This window comes from Macaca nemestrina, chromosome 1 (genome assembly GCF_043159975.1).
Source record: "Macaca nemestrina isolate mMacNem1 chromosome 1, mMacNem.hap1, whole genome shotgun sequence".
In the NCBI taxonomy this organism is placed as follows: Eukaryota; Metazoa; Chordata; class Mammalia; order Primates; family Cercopithecidae; genus Macaca; species Macaca nemestrina.
The window spans coordinates 32,029,732-32,048,859 of record NC_092125.1 but is presented as its reverse complement, the minus strand read 5'-3'; the positions used below and the strand labels follow the sequence as shown (position 1 = coordinate 32,048,859).

Genomic DNA, 19,128 nt, shown 5'->3' with positions numbered 1-19,128 from the left:
CAAATGCAAGTATCAATCTGACCGGGCATGGTGGCTCACACCTATAATCCCAGAACTTTGGAAGGCCAAGGCAGGTAGTTAACTTAAGCCCAGGAGTTCAAGACCAGCAACATGGCAAAACTCTCTCTCTACAAAAAATAGAAAATATTAGCCATACATAGTGGCATGCACCTATAGTCCCAGCTACTTGAGAAGATGAGGTGGGAGGATCACCTGAGCCCACGAGGTCAAGTCTGCAGCGAGTTATGATCGCACCACTCCACTCCTAACTGGATGACAGTGAGATCCTGTCTCAAAAAAAAAAAGGTACCCATATGAAGGAGGTTGGACAGAATCCTTATTTTGGGTTCCTTAAGTTGCACTGCAAGTCACAAAGCATGCAGCTTCTATACACACAAAACAAACAAAAAAGAAAATAAAGTCAACAAATGAGAACTCATTATTTTATTTGAGAAGTTTATTTTTAATTTTCACCTACCAATTTAGTCAATAATAATGACAGTCAAAGTCTCAGGGAAGAGCCCTCATAGTCTGATACCGTTAAGAAGAAAAAAAGAAAATATCTATCACTGAAATCAGTCTTAACTGAACTCAAATACTCAAGGCTTTTATAACTTCAGTCAGCAAAATAACACTTTTCAACTCTGTACTTTATTGATTTTTATAAACACAGGATGAAAGACAGACATATAAAAAAAAAAGCTCCAGAGAGTTATACTGAGCTATATTTTTATCCTGAAACCAAATCCCACTAAGAATTACAAATTTTTTGAGTAAAGTGATCTACTTGGATCCCAAATCTAACTATTATTACATTTTAAAGACACAGTCAAAACTTGAAATTAAAAAAAGAAAAAAATCCCAACAGTCTAAAAGCTCCAAGCAGTACAAATACATAAAATGGTCTGTCTAACTCTATCAGTAAGTTTAAGACTGGTAAAGAGCCTCTTACATCATAGCCTCATTTATCTAGGTAAGCTGGGAAGATGAATTCTGGTTTTCCGAAGCTGTTTTTATATTACTGTATTGCTGGAAGATTTGAAGTTTAGTTTATTTAACCAGAGGCATTTTCTTTTAATCTAGTTAAATTATACTGAGATGATTGTGAAACAAACAATTATTTCTACCATAAAAAAACACAGAATAGGCGAGACACAGTGGCTCACACCTCATCCCAGCACTTTGGGAGGCTGAGGCAGGAGGATCGCATGAGCTCAGGAGTTTGAGACCAGCCTGGGTAACATAGCAAGGCCTCTTCTCTACAAAAAAATAAAAATAAATAAAAATAAATTAGCCAGGTATGGTGGTGCACACCTGTTGTCCCAGCTATTTAGGAGGCTGAGGTGGGAGAATCAGGAAATTGAGGCTGCAGTGAGCCATGAATGTGCCAATGCACTCCAGCCTGGGAGACAGAATGAGACCCTATCTCAAAAAGGTTATAAATACAAAATAAAAATTGACTATTCCTAATAGCTATGAATAGGGCCAGACAGTAAGTATACAGGTATAAACATAGTAATGCTCCCTTATATAAACAATCCCTTCTTGATTCACAAAGTTTACACTTGGGAATTTTACAATAGTAAACCAATACCCAAGAACAATGTAAAAAGTCAAAGGTTCCTCCCCCTCAACTAAATTCCCCAGTTATCTTTTTAACACACAACTAAATGTTATTTGTTTCTCCTAAACGCAAAAAATAAGACATGGATCCTCTCCTGCTTCTGAACAAAGAAATTCAGATTAAAAACAATATTTTATAAGAAAATTTTATAAGAAAATTACCACTTTTGAACTATGTTTTGCATATGAGATTTTTTTTCCTTTTTTAAGAGACAGGGTCTTGCCCTGTTGCCCAGGCTGGAGTACAGTGGTGCCATCATAGCTCATGGCAGCCTGTAACTCCAGGGCTCAAGTGATCCTCCCATCTCAGCCAACACAGGTGCATGCCACCATCCCCCAGTACCCGGCTATTTTTTTTTGGCGGGGGGAGTTAAAGACAGGGTCTCATTGTGTTGCCCAGGCTGGTCCCAAACTCCTGGCCTCAAGCAATCTTCCCTTCTCAGCCTCCCAAAGTGCAGAGATTACAGGATTTTCCCGCACCCGGCAGGGAAATTTTTTTTAATGGCCTTAGCAAGTGAACAAATGGGAAATTGTTAGCAAGATAATCAACACAGAAACCAGAGTAGTTAACTCTACATCTGAACTTCACATTTAAAAAAAAACATCACCAAGTAACTTTCCTCCCAATAGTCAAAACCTCCCTCAGCACCTTAAAATTATTATTATTTATTTATTTACAGGGTTATTTAAGCAATTTGTACATAATATGCTAAATATTATCAGCCTTTCATAAAAGCCCTAGCACACAACTTCAGTAACACTTGATGCTATGGCAAATCAGTATAAGATAAAAGTTTTTTAAAAAATAAAAGGATAAGATCTTTCAAACTTGCCATAATCTTGTCAAAATATATCAAACTTCTATAAGCCAAAAACATTTCAATTTGCTCTATCAAGAGAATGGTTAAACAGCTGGAGGCTTGATGCAGACAACGTAGGACACAGCACATACTTAAATGACTTTCTTCATATACATTTTTAAAACTAAATCAGTAAACAGTAACTGGTCCAAGAAAAGCTCCAGAATTCTCTCCCCAAAGAACAATATTATTTAGTACCAGAAATCCCAGCCCCTTGTTACAACTTCTAGCGTCAAACAGACTGAACACAACTAAATGTATGTTTTAGCCTCACTTTATTCCATCGATAAAGGAGTATCCTGTTACACATATTCAAATTTTAATGAAGTACCTTAGGATCTTCATTAATGTATCTGACTAAATGAATATACAGCAAGAGGCCAGTCAACAAATATTTACTAAACAATACTTATGTGCAAGTTATCCTATAGAAAGTTTAAGTCAGGGCCGGGCGCGGTGGCTCAAGCCTGTAATCCCAGCCCTTTGGGAGGCCGAGATGGGCGGATCACGAGGTCAGGAGATCGAGACCATCCTGGCTAACACGGTGAAACCCCGTCTCTACTAAGAAATACAAAAAATAGCCGGGCGAGGTGGCAGCGCCTGTAGTCCCAGCTACTCGGGAGGCTGAGGCGGAGAATGGCGTGAACCCGGGAGGCGGAGCTTGCAGTGAGCTGAGATCCGGCCACTGCACTCCAGCCTGGGCTACAGAGCGAGACTCCGTCTCAAAAAAAAAAAAAAAAAAAAAAAAAAAAAAGAAAGTTTAAGTCAGGTCAGTATATTCTGTATGTTTTCCTGTGCCCTAAAATAACACTTTTTCCACAATATCAACACATTGGCTCAAATTGAAATTATTGCTCCTATTACTGTAGTAATCATTTAACTATGTATATGTATATCAAAACATCATGTTTTACACCTTAAATATATACAATTTTAAAAGCTCCTATTTCAAATGACAGGTCTTCACTAATGTACAGTTGACCCATATAATACTACCTTCTCCAAAACACATGGAGAATATGTCTGACATTTTATTTTGACAAGAAAATCAAAACCTATACCCGGCATTCTGGGTAATGTTCCTATATATGGTCAAGTCTTCAATATAAGGGCATATCAGCATAAAGGCAATTGTAGCCTTTTGTTTCCTGAAATGAGTAGGTCAGAGAAACAATATTAGTTTAAGGAGACAGGTTTTCAATTTTGGGGGTTTTTTTTGAGACAGAGTCTGGCTCTGTCACCCAGGCTGGAGTGCAGTGGCACGATCTCGGCTCACTGCAACCTCCACCTCCCAAGTTCAAGCAATTCTCATGCCTCAGTCTCCCGAGTAGCTGGGATTACAGGCGTTTGCCACCACATCCAGCTAATTTTTGTATTTTTAGTAGAGACAGGGTTTTGTCATGTTAGCAAGATTGGTCTGGAACTCCTGACCTCAGATGACCTGCCCGCCTGGGCCTCCCAAAGTGCTGGGATTACAGATGTGAGCCACTGCGCCCAGCCAAGTTTTCTACTTTTAACAGCACAATTTAAAATGTAACAAATGTGGCAGTTATAATTTTTAAAGATGCAAACATTTTCAAGGTTTGACTTGTTGACTGTTAACAGTTATCCTTTTATTACTATTTACTAAACCAGAAACCACTACTATAAACCAGAAAGTACTGGGCATTTTAGTCATGTTTATGTTTGTAATCATCACTCAAATAACTGTAATCCCACCTTACAAATGAAGCAATACATTCAAAAGAGTTAATTTGTTTTATTTAATATAGCTAATTAAAATACAATATTCAGTCCAGATCTGAAGCAACCAAATCGATCTCACTTTGTGGTGATCTGTCTCCTAAAGTAACGACAGCATTGTTAGGTGCCCATCTGAAGCCCAATGGTGATATGCCTGCCTAGTTTCCTGCCCAAAGTGTTTATCTGAAGGGACTCTGGCAATGCCAGATCTCATTACACTGAAAAGAAAAACCTATTCCTCTGTTCTCCTATTTTCATGTGGGAGCTTTCACTTTTCACTAGGAGTGCAATACTGTAATATTCACCACATTTTCCAACTCACCTTTACCAGTAATGAAGCTCAATACTTCATTTTGATCCACATTAGACTTATTGTTTCTCTTCTCTGTAAAGAACTCCGAGGCTGCCGGGCGCGGTGGCTCACGCCTGTAATCCCAGCACTTTGGGAGGCTGAGGCGGGCGGATCACAAGGTCAGGAGATCGAGACCACAGTGAAACCCCGTCTCTACTAAAAATACAAAAAATTAGCCGGGTGCGGTGGCAGGCGCCTGTAGTCCCAGCTACTCGGGAGGCTGAGGCAGGAGAATGGCCTGAACCCAGGAGACGGAGCTTGCAGTGAGCCGAGATCGTGCCACTGCACTCCAGCCTGGGGGACAGAACAAGACTCTGTCTCAAAAAAAAAAAAAAAAAAAAAAAAACTCTAAGGCTGGGTGCAGTGGCTCACGCGTGTAATCCCAGCACTTTAGGAGGCCGAGGCAGGTGGATCACCTGAGGTTGGAAGTTCGAGACGAGTCTGGCCAACATGGTGAAACCCTGTCTCCACTAAAAACACAAAATTTATCTCGGCATGGTGGTATGTGCCTATAATCCCAACTACTCAGGACGCTGAGGCACGAGAATCACTTGAACTTGGTAGGTGAAGGTTGCAGTGAGCCAAGATCGCACCACTGCATTCCAGCCTAGGCAGCAGAGTGAGACTCCGTCTCAAAGAAAAGAAAAAACAACAACAACAACAACAACAAAAAAAAAACCTGAGAGGTGGATAAGTGACTTTTATGCAGTTAGAGAAATAATCAAGGTTTGAGATCAAGCAGATACAGTTAATGTAACACACTGACAACATAAAGAGAACTACAGGGATTAATATTATCATTTACAGAATAAAACCACTAACATAAATGTTCTATGTTCAATTGTAACATTTCAGAGATAGTCTATTCTTGAACATACCTTTACTTCAATCTAGGAAATTTTTAGACCATTCAGTCTAATACTTTAACCACTTTGAAAAAACCTAAGTCAATACCACCTGCTTTTACTGCGGCACAGAAAGCAGACTCTACGTATAAATGCATTCAGTCCTACATTCTAATTCCAATTTTTAGTCTGGCCCCTGTTTCCATTGATTAATGTAGATGTCTTTCTAGACCTTTGCTTATTCTGATGAGCTAAATTTGAACACTTCCCTGTGCACTGACTGCTCCTGAGTCAGTGTGTCTCTATCATTCCAGGAATGTCTCAGCTTATGCCCCAAGCATCTTCTCACATTATTCTCTACGCACTGGCTAATAAAAACCAGCAAGGCAGTAAGCAAGCTGATTAAAGCATACCAAGCAGTTATAAGACCTGGGTTAAAGCCAAGAAGAAAGCAACAGGAATGTGGGAAGAAAAGGAAGAAGCAGCTAATAAATGTTTAATTAGCAGTTACTATATGATCCCCTCCAAAAAAAAGTATGGGTACACATTATTGGCCCAATTTAAGAGGGTAGAAGACTCAAATTAAGTAATTTTCCCCAAGACTATACTATATATAAGAGGGAGAAAAAGAATGCAATGTTTCATGATCTGACTGACCAATCTTTTTTTCTCAAACTGGTGACATACATCTTCAGGTATAAACTGAAACATACCAGGGATATACTAAGAAAAAGAAAGTAAGTGCTAAACCTGGTATGTAGTGTCAGCTCTCTTCATTCATGCCAGTTTTCACAAATTAATAGACAAAAAGGAAATGATTTTTGTTTTAATTTTCCTGGCAGTAATTCAAATATTTGTATATTTATATTAACAGTATGCAATGAAATGCAAAATTCACACACATTCCTGAGATAAAACACAGAATTTAAGAAATTTTCAAGCCATTATAAGGTACAGGCATACCTCATTTTATTGTGCTTTACTTTATCATGCTTTTTCATTATTTTTCTATCTGTTCTGGTGATCCGTGATCAGTGATCTTTACTACTGCAATAGTTGACAGGCGCCACAACTGCACCTATCTAAGACAGCGAACTTCACAGTTTAAAGGCTGTGTGTGTTCTGCCTGCTCCACCAACAGCCATTCTTCCATCTCCTTCCCTCTCCTTGGGCTTCCCTATTCCTGAAACACAACAATATTTAAAATAGGCCAATTAACAATGCTACAATAGCTTCTAAGTGTTCAAATGAAAGGAAGAGTTGCAAGTCTCTCACTTTAAATCAAAAGCTAGAAATTATTAAGCTTACTGAGGAAGGCAACATGTTGAATGCAGAGACAGACCAAAAGCTGGGCCTCTTGTACCAGTCAGTGAAGTTTGAATGCAAAGGTAAAGTGTTTTTAAAAAATTTAAAGTGCTAGTCCACTGAACACACAAATGGTAAGAAAGTGAAACAGCCTTATTGCTGCTGAGTGGAAAGTGTTAGTACTTTGGAGAGAACATCAAACCAACCATTGTCTTAAGCCAAATCCCAATCCAGAGCTAGGCTCTAACTCTTCAATTTTAAGCAAGGATGAAAAGCGTAAGGAAACCGCAGAAGAAAAGTCTGAAAGTAGCAGATGCTGGTTCACATCATTTATCTTAGTCTGTTTTCTACTGCTTATAAAAAATACCTGAGACTTGGTAATTTATAAAGAAAATGATTTCTTACAGTTATGGATGCTGAGAAGCCCAAGGTAAATGGGCAGCATCTGGTGAGGGCCTTCTTTCTTTTTTATTTTTATTTTTTTTCTGAGACAGAGTCTCACTCTGTCACCAGGGTGGAGTGCAGTAGTGTACTCTCGGCTCACTGCAACCTCCACCTCCTGGGTTCAAGCGATTCTCCTGCCTCAGCCTCGCAAGTAGCTGGGACTACAGGCGCATGCCACCATGCCCAGCTAATTTTTGTATTTTTAGTAGAGACGGGGTTTCACCATGTTGGCCAGGATGGTCTTAATCTCCTGACCTCATGATCCACCCACCTTGGCCTTCCAAAGTGCTGGGATTACAGGTGTTAGCCACTGCGCCCGGCCGAGGGCCTTCTTTCAGGTGGGGACTCTCTGCAGAGTCGGAGCAGAACAGCAGAACAGGGAACCACATGGCAAAGAGGCTGAATATGCTAACTCAGGTCTCCCTTCCTTTTTTTTTTTGGAGACAGAGTCTCATTCTGTCACCCAGCCCGGGACTACAGCTGGCACTACAGGCACACACAACCACATCCAGCTAGTTATTTTTTTATTTTTTGTAGAGGCAGAGTCTCACTATGTTGCCCAGGCTGGTCTCAAACTCCTGGGATCAAGCAATCCTCCTGCCTTGGCTTCCCAAAGTACAAGGATTACAGGTGTGAGCTACTGCATCCAGCCCCCTTCTCTTCTTAGTCAGTCTCACTCCCATGATAATCCATTAATACATTAATCCATGAATGAATTCATGAAAGCAGAGCCCTCACGACGCAATCACCTCTGAAAATCACACTTCTCAATATTGCCACAATGGAAATTAAATATCAACAGAAGTTTTAGAGGGGACAAATATTCAAACAATAAGCAAGGTTTAAAAAAAAAGCCATCTCCATAACACACTATAAAGTGAAGCAGTAAGTACTAATACAGTAATAGAAGCTGCAGTAAGTTATCCAGAAGATCTGGCTAAGATAACTGATGAATGTGGCTTCATTAAACAACAGATTTTCAATGTAAACAATCTTCTACTGAAAGAAATGCTATCTGCCGGGTGTGGTGGCTCATGCCTGTAATCCTAGCGCTTTGGGAGGCAGAGGCGGGCAGATCACTAAGTCAGGAGATCGAGACCATCCTGGCTAACACAGTGAAACCCCGTCTCTACCAAAAACATAAAAAATTAGTCAGGCGTGCTGGCGGTTGCCTGTAGTCCCAGCTACTCGGGAGGCTGAGGTGGGAGAATGGTGTGAACCCGGGAGGCGGAGCTTGCAGTGAGCCAAGATCAGGCCACTGCACTCCAGCCTGGGAGACAGAGAGAGGCTCCGTCTCAATAAATAGACAGACAGACAGATAGATAGATAGATAGATAGATAGATAGATAGATAGATAGATAGATAGATAAATGCTATCTAAGACTTTCATTGCTAGAGAGAAGTCAATGCCTGGCTTCAAATCTTCGAAGGACATGCTGACTCTCTTGTTAGAGGCTAATGCAGCTGGTGACTTTAAGTTGAATCCAATGCTCACATCCCATTGCAAAAATCACAGGGCCCTTAAAAATTATGCAATATCTACTCTGCCTGTGCTGTAAAAATGGAACAACAAAGCCTAGATGACAGCACATCTGTGTAGAGCACTGTTTACTGAGTATTTTAAGACCCGCTGCTCAGGAAAAAAGATTTATTTCAAAATATTATTGCTCATTTACAATGCACGTGGTCACTCAACAGTTCTAATGGCAAGGTACAAAGCTAAACAGGAAAAAGAGAAGACACAAAAGTGTTAAAAATCCTAATAATTAGACATGTCTGGATTAACAAATCTGTAAACTTTCTCCAACTCTCTCAAAGAGTCAATCACTCCCTCTACAGTGCTTATACAACACTTTACATAATTTATATTCCTACTCTAGCATTTATCGTATCATATTATTTATATGTATCTCATCAATTACAATTATTTCCTCTAAGACAACAACCATGCCTTATTCATTTTTATATTCCCAGAAAAGTATAAGAAACATACCAGCTGATAACACTTGTTTTATGAATAGGTTAAATTTATACACTTCAAAGACCAAAATAATTTCTATTAGAGACATTTTGATCTTTCTAAGATCATTTCAGCACAGAAAATTTCAAAAGATTTGAATTAAATTAGCCAACTAATACAAATACCAAATCCAAATTCACTTTACAGCAAATGGAATTTGAAAGGCTAATTTCCTCACCCATAATCAAGAAACCACACTCCACAGACCTAATATAAAGACAAACACTAAACACTTACCGCCCATAGTCTTTATATAAAGAGTACCCTGCCATATCAGAGAATTTCTGGTTATACAAAAACAAAAGTGGGATTACAGGAGGAAATCTTTACAAATGATGCCTTCCTTTTTGTTTATCCCAGCACACCTTATTAAGGCCAACAGATCTTAAGATATAACAATCAGAATTATAGTATATTAGTTTAGTTTTAATTACCTAGGCTCCAGTTCTGTTTCTATACTTCAAGCCCATTTGGCTCTCCAGAGAGCAAGTATCATTACATTATGCAGGGTCACAAAGAAAACTCTAATTTAGAGGAAAACAATTCTATAATTATTAATAATAGTTCCTATGACGTTCCCAGTTTTTCTAAGTTTCCTACAAGATGATCAGAATTCTCAAGGTAGTGAATGAAAAATAAATGACTATTTTTAAAAAGATAAGCAACATTGCCCCCATGTTTTAAAAAGGGTCCTAATTATTTTAGTAAATTTGTATTATTCTCTCCAGTATTAGCATCTGAGAACTTTTTAAATGTCCCATATTTCATTAAATGCACACTTGGATGTACACATTTCCATTTTAAAATGCACTATAGGCTATCAATGAGGTGACTAAGTGGCATTTTACTAAGTAATGCCCCCCACAGTACCTGACATATTATATACAAATAATAAACATTTGATTAAGTCTACAAATATTTAAGCTTCTTATTATATAACAGACACTACTCTAAGCAAAGGCTATTACACTATGGTAAACCCAACATATATGGCCCTTGCCTTCACAGAGTCTTCAGTCTTGGAAAAAGAAAATCACTCTGTTCACTTCCTGCCAAGTGTGGCAGGTAGAGTGAAGGAAGAGAAAAGGGTGATATTAGTGGGCTTGTGGGGAGGTTGGGGTTATCCTACTTTATACTAGAATATTATCTAATATTTACAAGACTTTCTGAGGGCATTTGAGATGAGACCTCAAAAGATCTGGGCCAGCCAATGATTTAAAGAAATTATCATTCCAGGTTATGGGAACATTATGTGGAAAGGCCCTGAGGCAAGTTTAAGAAACTGAAAAGCCAGTAAAACTTATCACAGAAAACCTGAGGATAAGTAGATTTCAAAAGAACTGGCAAAGAGCCACATAATGTACAGTCTTGTACCACATTTAAGGATTTAAAGTTTTAAATACACTGAAAAATCTACAATGAAGCATAGGGGAAGTGCATGAAAGAAAGACCAAGATATAGAATGCCAGAAGGCCTTGGCCCAACATCAAAATCTTGGTAAATAAATGTATACATCGATTTCAAGTTAAAGTAAAATGTTTAAAGTGTATGTATGTTATGTTTTTATGATTCCTGACTTTAAACAACTTTTTCAATTAACCCATCATTTACTAGATATGATCACATTCTCTCCCTTTCCTTTTACATGTCCATACTAGTTGATGTAGAACTGAGTAGTAAAAGGTCAAATATGGAGAATAAAAGTACACAGATAATAACAAACTGGTAAATCAGCCTCTGAATAACTGAGCTGACTAGTTTTTCTACAGGTTGGTGTGGAAGGGGAGCAGGGATCTACACAGTAGACAGATAACATTCTGAACTGTTTAAATTTTAACCACATGCATTCTTTTTAAATCAAAGCATTGACTTTATATTTCTTACTAGAAAGCAGTTTAAAATAACGTAACTCTGTAATCCCAGCATCTTGGGAGGCCAAGGCGGGCGGATCACGAGGTCAAGAGATCGAGAACATCCTGGCTAACATGGTGAAACCTCGCCTCTACTAAAAATACAAAAATTATCTGGGTGTGGTGGCAAGCGCCTGTAGTCCCAGCTACTTGGAAGGCTGAGGCAGGAGAATCGCTTGAACCCGGGAGGCAGAGGTTGCAGTGAGCCGAGATTGCGCCACTACACTCTAGCCTGGCAACACAGCGAGACTCTGTCTCAAAAAAAATAAAATAAAATAAAATAACATAACATAACATAACATAACTACTTGCCCACACATTGCCAAATCACTCAGAATTAGTGATTATTAGCTATAACTTTGTGAGATTATCCTTGCATCTTTACCATCTACCTGTAATTCAGCTACGTAGAGAATTTCCTTGGGAGTTTCTACGTCCAATATTCTATTTGGTAAACATCTTTCATCTTTATCAAAATAAGTTTGAGCATCAGCGCCCAAAAAGCACTAAAAGTCAACATAAAACTCTGTTAGAATTAAAAGAAAATTTTTAAGCAAATTTTCTCTTTTTTTTGAGACAGAGTTTCGCTCTTGTTGCCTGGGCTGGAGTGCAATGGCGGGATCTTGGCTCACCGCAACCTCCACCTCCTGGGTTAAAGCGATTCTCCTGCCTCACCCTTCCCAAGTAGCTGAGAACATAAGCATGTGCCACCACACCTGGCTAATTTTGTATTTTTAGTAGAGACAGGGTTTCTCCATGTTGGTCTCGAACTCCTGACCTCAGGTGATCTGCCCACCTTGGGCTCCCAAAGTGCTGGGATTACAGGCGTGAGCCACCGCACCCGGCCTTTAAGCAAATTTTAAAGTAAATGTACACAATGATCCAGGATCCATCTGCAAAATTCTGTCCCAGGAAACTACTTGCCAATATATGAAAGTACAATTACAAGGACACACATGTCAGGATTTCTTTCAAAGGGGGTGCGGGGAGGAGGGATTCTAAACATTTAACAATAAGGAGACAGTTAATTATGTGGTATTATGTTGCCACAGAAAAATATCCAAAATATACTCAGTCCATTATAAACTCATTTTTTAAAAGGCATATGCTTATTAAACAATGTATAGGGAGAAGTAGAATTGTACTTTTTACTTGCATTCTTCTTTAAATGTGCTACAACTATCACATACTAACCAGCATTTTAAAATAAAGGAGAAAATTTCAAGAAATAAATTTCTTGAAATATTTGAATGTATAATTTTATATTTATTTAAATAAAACCAAAAAGTCATTTTAACTATAAATAAAACCTTCTAAAAGAAATAAAATTTAAAATTACCCTTCACTGTACTTTAGCTCTAAAATTCTCAAAGCAAGCTGCCTACGCTTTTCTCCATCTCAGCTGGTATATTTACTTGCTTACTGAATGATCCCTAGCCAGTAGATTTTGAAGTTATTAACCGCAATCACTTTTGCACCAACCTAATAGATCTAAAAGATTATAAGACTTCTTAAGGTCTCCCCATATTTCGCAGATACTGTCACTAGAAACAAAAGGATAGCAGAGAGCACTGACAGATCCCTCCCAGGCTCCTCCTATCCCTAGAAACACTTCATTGAAATCTATAACCCAAAGAGGTTAAGAATCATTGCCCTACAGAGCAAATACCAAGTTAAGCAGGGAAGGGTTGCCACCACAACTGTACCCCAACCTTGAGTGACCTTTAGGAACACCTCCCACACCACTTAGAGGTTGGGCATCTTCTTAACTAAAGTAGACATTGCTAGCATACACCTGCCAAAAGTAAAATCTAATTACCTTTGGCTACTATGAATTGAAGAAATAAATAAAGAGACTAGGTCTTAGTCTGGGAATATGAGTTTCTAAATCCATAGTTTATAAGGGATTAACATTGTAGAGTTTCATGAAACTTCTCTATTAGCAGAGACTCTAGGCAAGAACAGCTACCATAAGACTTCATTTTTAAATTTTATATGGAAGATCCCAGGCAAAGATCAACCTGCAAAGATTAATCTGAGAAGCCCCAGTTTGTCTGGGATATTCTGAAAGTACTCTGGAGGTTAATTTCCTGAGCTTAAAAGTGTTTTGTTTTTGTTTTAATTTATTAAAAAAAAAAAAATGCTGACAGATTTCATTTTGGACATTTTAAGTGAATTTAAATTTATGATGTCATTTCATTCACTGTTAGTGGAGATAGAAAATAATACAGCTACTTTGGAAGACAGTCTGACAGTTTCTTACAAAACTAAACACAGTCTTACCATATGACCCCACAATTGCACTACTTGGTATTTACTCAAATGAGTTGAAAACATATTCATACAAAAACCTGCACATGGATATTTACAGCAGCTTTATTCATAACTGTCAAACCTTGGAAGCAGCCAAGATGTCCTTCAGTAGATGAACAGATAGACCATGGTACATCCAGACAAAATGCAATACTATTCCATGCTAAGAAGAAATGAGCTATGAAGCCATGAAAACACACAAAGGAACAGTAACTACATTTTACTAGGTGAAAGAAGCCAATCTGAAATGGCTGTATACTCTATGACTCCAACTACATGACACTCTGGAAAAGGCAAAAGTATTGAGGCAAGACAAATTAGGGTCCAGGGAGGGAGGAATAGGCTGAATACAGGATTTTTAGAGCAGTGAAACTATTCCATATGATACTAATAATGGTGGACACATGTCATTCATTATACATTTGTCAAAACCCACAGAATGTATAACATCAATAGTGAAACCTAATGTAAACTGCAGACTTAAGGTGAAGAAATGATGTGTCAAGTAGGTTCATCAGTTGTAATAAATTTACTACCCTGATGTATGAATGCCAATAGTGGGGAAGGTTGTGCATGTCGTGTAGGGGCAGGGGATATGCAGGAACTCTCTGTACTTTCTGCTTTAAAAAATAAAGTATATCTTTAGGCCGGTTTTGGTGGCTCACACGGTGGCTCACACCTGTAATCCCAAGACTTTGGGAGGCCAAGGCAGGAGTACCACTTAAGCCCAGAAGTTCGAGATCAGCCTAGGCAACAAAGCAACACCCCCTGAGCCGTGATCTTCACCACTGCAGGGCCTGGACAACAGAGTGAGTTGAATAATTTATCTGTTTTTATTGGCATCCATTTTAATAAAATATGGAAGAAAATGCTAGTGATAGATCAAGAAAATATACAAATTGTTATCTACAACTCTCACCTCATCTTTATGTGAAGTACATCGATTTTGCAAGGTATATAAAGATGAACACAATAATATATGCCTTAAAGGGGCTCATGGTCTAATAGGAAAGAGATAATAAGGGAACTATTATAACTCAGTGTTATTATGCATGCTGTTATGAAACTATAGAGTCACACAACTCTGAAACACATGCATATAAAGAAAAAGCTTTAGAAAATTATAACATGCTCACAAAAGTTATTTCTGGTTTTCCATAATAAACATAAATAACTTAGTGGGAAAAAAATGTCTTAAGAAACTTTAAATAGCCATACTGAGAAAGGCAACATGAAAAAAAATCAAAATAGTTGATGTATTTCTTAGGGCAACACATATTTGCAGTTCTAATTTTTTAAATTCTACACTGTTGTAGAACTGTTTACACGGGGGAACTAAAAGTCTTAAACGCTAACAAAGATTCATTCAAGTGGGGAGAGAGGATAGGATGGGAGGCAGGACCTTCAGGAGCTTGACTGTGGAAATATTCAGACTCAGAATTATGTCCCGACAGCTTCAAAAATGGCTTAAACTGTAATTTCACTGCTTAAACTATAACTTACGATTTATGGGTCTTGCCTTTTCACTTCATCTTTTGACTGAAACCTACAGCTGGCCCTCTTCCCCTAAGATCCAGTGTTTAATAACCTCTACAGTCGGAAAGCTGTTCTTTACCTCTAACCAAAGTATTTTATTATAATCTCAATTTCCTCTTCTAGGAATTGAAGGGGTGGGAGAGACAGGAGCCATTTCAACTTCGAAATTTTATAAGCTTGAAAACTATTAAAGTCACTTATTTTCTCTCTACTAACATACAGACAAATTCCACTAATTCTGGTAATTAGCTTAGACAGCCTATGCTTCATCTCCTTAATGCATATTTCATTTTCTTTCCCTGAATCTCCTCAGTTTCTTCCCATAGCCCTGAAAATACACAGCTAAACCAAATTATTTAACACGAAGCGAATTAGGGTTAAGTAAAGCAAGTGGTTACTAATCAGTCCACCGAGGACACAGTTATATTAATTCACCCCAAAGTTGCTTTTTAACATGATCTGTATTACTTACCCATCTGCATCAGAACTTAGACTACCTAACCACCGTAACTGTCAAATCTTCATAGGATTTCTTCTATCCTGAAATTTATTACCATTTATATTTCTCCCTCATTTATGCTTTTTATTTTAAAATATCTTCTTAAATTAGGGAGGGAGTACAGTATAGTAGTGGTTAAAAGACACAAAGTAGCAGACACCCTTTGCTACCTATGTAAATAATCATTCCTACCCATCTCCCTTCTTTCTATTGGCAAAGCCCTTAATTTGTTTGTCTCCCTTACTGGCATATGCTCAGTAACCTTACACACACATACTCTCTCTTCACAGCCCTACTAGTAATGGTGGTTACAGTCCCTTGGTATCTGTGGGGGCTTGATTCCAGGATCCCCATGAATACCAAAATCCACAGATGATGCTCAAGACCCTTGTATAGGCTGGGCACGGTGGCTCACACCTGTAATCCCAGCACTTTGGGAGGCCGAGGCGGGCGGATCATGAGGTCAGGAGATTGAGACCATCCTGGCTAACACGGTGAAACCCTGTCTCTACTAAAAATACAAAAAATTAGCCGGGCGTGGTGGCAGGCGCCTGTAGTCCTAGCTACTCAGGAGGCTGAGGCAGGAGAATGGCGTGAACCTGGGAGGCGGAGCTTGCAGTGGGCCCGAGATTGCGCCACTGCACTCCAGCCTGGGTGACAGAGCGAGACTCCGTCTCAAAAAAAAAAAAAAACCCTTATATAAAATGATTAGTAACTGGGCACAGTGGCACATGCACATAATTCCAGCTACTCGGGAGGCCAAAGTGAGACAATCACTTGAGCATAGGAATTCAAGACCAACTTGGACAATACAGCAAGACTTCATCTCTTAAAAAATAAATCAAAATAAAATAATATGGCTTAGTACTGGCATATAACCTATGTACATCCTAAGTTTAAGCTACTTTTCTGGTGTTAACTGAAGCAAAAAAGAACCTAATAGAAAAGTTTACATCTCAGTTCTGCCACTTATAAACCATATTATATAGGACAAGTTACTCAATCTCCCTGTATCCCTCTTTTCTCATGTGAATTAAATGTAAGAAAAGTACCCACTTCACATATTGATCTTAAATGAAATAATGCAGGTAAAGCATGAAACAAGTACCAGGCACAGAGTAAGTATTTTAAGAATTATTAAATTATCAAGACTGAATACACGAACACAAGCCAAATTTTAAAACACAACAAGAAATATATATTATTCAGAGGCTACCGGGTACCATTTTCACAAAATGAAAGTAAAACTTGGCCAGGTGCGGTGGTTCATGCCTATAATCCTAGCACTTTGGGAGGCCAAGGCAGGAGGATAACTGAAGCCCAGGAGTTTGATACCAGCTTGGACAACAAAGCGAGATTCTGTCTCTACAAAAAATATAAAAAATTAGCCAGGCATGGTGGCATGTGCCTTCAGTCCCAGCTACTTGGGAGGCTAAGGGAGGAAGATCCCTTGAGCCTAGGAGTTCAAGGATGCAGTGAGCTATGATCACATTGTTGCACTCCAAGGTAGATGACAGAATGAGGCCTCCTCTCAAAAAAACGTACAACTTAAGCAAAGTTTATCAATTATGGTTTTCAAATTTTAGTTAATGGAGGAAATAGCAAGTTTCCACTTGTCATAATTACAGGCATCACTATCATTGTATCATTATTCTAGTACTAATGAAAGACCTCGAGAACATATAAAGCAGCAGTAAAGGGTGCTAAGAAATGACAGTGTAGTCACATCAACTTGCCCAAGGTTAAAACAATGGAGTCAGGGTTCAAACCAGGTCTGTCTGGCTCTAGAACAACTGTTCTCTACTACCTCCAAATCCTGTGTGTATGTTTTCACTAAACTATTTTGTTCTTTATAGATCTGAATTGGAATCTATTCTTATACAGGATCAGTACCCTGAACTTAGCAACTGATATAAAGGTATCCCTTATGGAAATCTCAACTAATTCTTTATTCCTTTTAGGAAGAAGAGTCTTAAGAATATGCATTATAAAACATGTTTCAATAAAGTTATTTTAAAAATGTTTGCTCCAGGCCGGGCGCGGTGGCTCAAGCCTGTAATCCCAGCACTTTGGGAGGCCGAGACGGGTGGATCACGAGGTCAGGAGATCGAGACTATCCTGGCTAACATGGTGAAACCCCGTCTCTACTAAAAATACAAAAAACTAGCCGGGCGTGGTGGCGGGCGCCTGTAGTCTCAGCTACTTGGGAGGCTGAGGCGGGAGAATGGCGTGAACCCGGGAGGCGGAGCTTGCAGTGAGCCGAGATCACGCCACTGCACTCCAGCCTGGGAGACACAGCGAGACTCCGTCTCAAAAAAAAAAAAAAAAAAAAAAAAATGTTTGCTCCAGCATACTCTTGCTATCTCCAAGGAATGTATTCTGAGACTTTAACAAATATCCAAATTATTGAATAATACTAACGTATTATTTTCTACATTAAATGCATACATAAGATGAAAAAGTAACACTGAACAACAAATTGCTGGGCTTATACAGGGCTTGCTCTATTCCAGCTATTTCCAAAGTGTGGTCCATGGACCCCAGAAGTCCCCTAAGACCCTTTCAGAGAGTTCATAAGGTCAAAGCAATTTTCCTAATAATACTAAGACATTATTTGCTTTTTTCACTGCGCTAATGTGATGGTGCAAAAGCAATGGTGAGTGAGACTGCTGGTGTCTTAACACAAATGAAACAGCAGCACCAAAGTAAACTGGTAGTCACCGTACAACCATATGTGCTCAGTTAAAAAATGTGTGTGTGTGTGCTGCTTAAAACTGTCTTCAATGAAACAGCAAAAATTATTGTCTCCAACCTTTTGAGCACACATCTTTCTAACATTCTATGTGACAAAGTAGGAAATACACAAAGTATTTCTGCTGCACACCGAAGTATAATAGTTTTCAGAAGAAAATGCACTTGTGTAATTGTTTCAGTAGCAAGTTAAAGTAACCACTTTCTTCATAGAATACCATTTTTACTTTAAAGAAGAACGAACTGACAAACTATAGTTGTAAGGACTCAGGTATCTGGAAGACATTTTCTCCAAATAGAACAAGGTAAGACAGTCACTTCGAAGAAAACAACTGACAGTATTTGTTGCCAATGACAAAATTTTAGCTTCAAGCAAAAATCAGCTTAGGCTGAGGCAAGAGAATCACTTGAGCCCAGGAGTTTGAGTACAGGCCGGGCAACACAGCAAGACCCTGTCTCTTTAAAAAAAAAAATTAGCTTAACAGCCTCACACTACTTAAAAGACTTTTCTGGGATTTTTTTGTTTTGTTTTGTTTTGTTGTTTGTTTGTTTTACTTTTGGGATACATGTGCAGAATGTGCAGGTTACATAGGTATAAATGTGCCATGGTGGTTTGCAGCACCTATCAACCCATCACCTAGGTTTTAAGCCCTGCATGCATTACTTATTTGTCCTAATGCTCTCCCTTCCCTTGCCCCCCAGCCCCCAACAGGCCCCAGTATGTGATATTCCCCTCCCTGGGTCCATGTGTTCTCATTGTTCAACTCCCACTTATGAGTGAGAATATGTGGTGTTTGGTTTTCCGTTCCTGTGTTAGTTTGCTGAGAATGATGGCTTCCAGCTTCATCCACGTCCCTGCAAAGGGCATGAACTCATTCTTTTTTATGGCTGCATAGTATTCCATGGTGTATATGTACCATATTTTCT

At 38.8% G+C, this 19,128-nt stretch overlaps 1 protein-coding gene across 15 annotated transcripts in view; it reads right to left on the bottom strand.

Annotated features, from left to right (window-relative positions):
* Nucleotides 1-19,128, bottom strand: part of LOC105484451 (RAB GTPase activating protein 1 like) — a 796,528-nt gene that overhangs the window by 757,165 nt on the left and 20,235 nt on the right. The window contains exon 2 of one of the 15 annotated variants that reach the window (XM_071069671.1): nucleotides 6,387-6,606. The exons of the other annotated variants lie outside the window; for them this stretch is intronic. The gene's annotated coding sequence lies outside the window, so the exon portion shown is untranslated. The remainder of the gene's footprint in view (nucleotides 1-6,386; nucleotides 6,607-19,128) is intronic. 15 annotated transcript variants of the gene reach the window in all.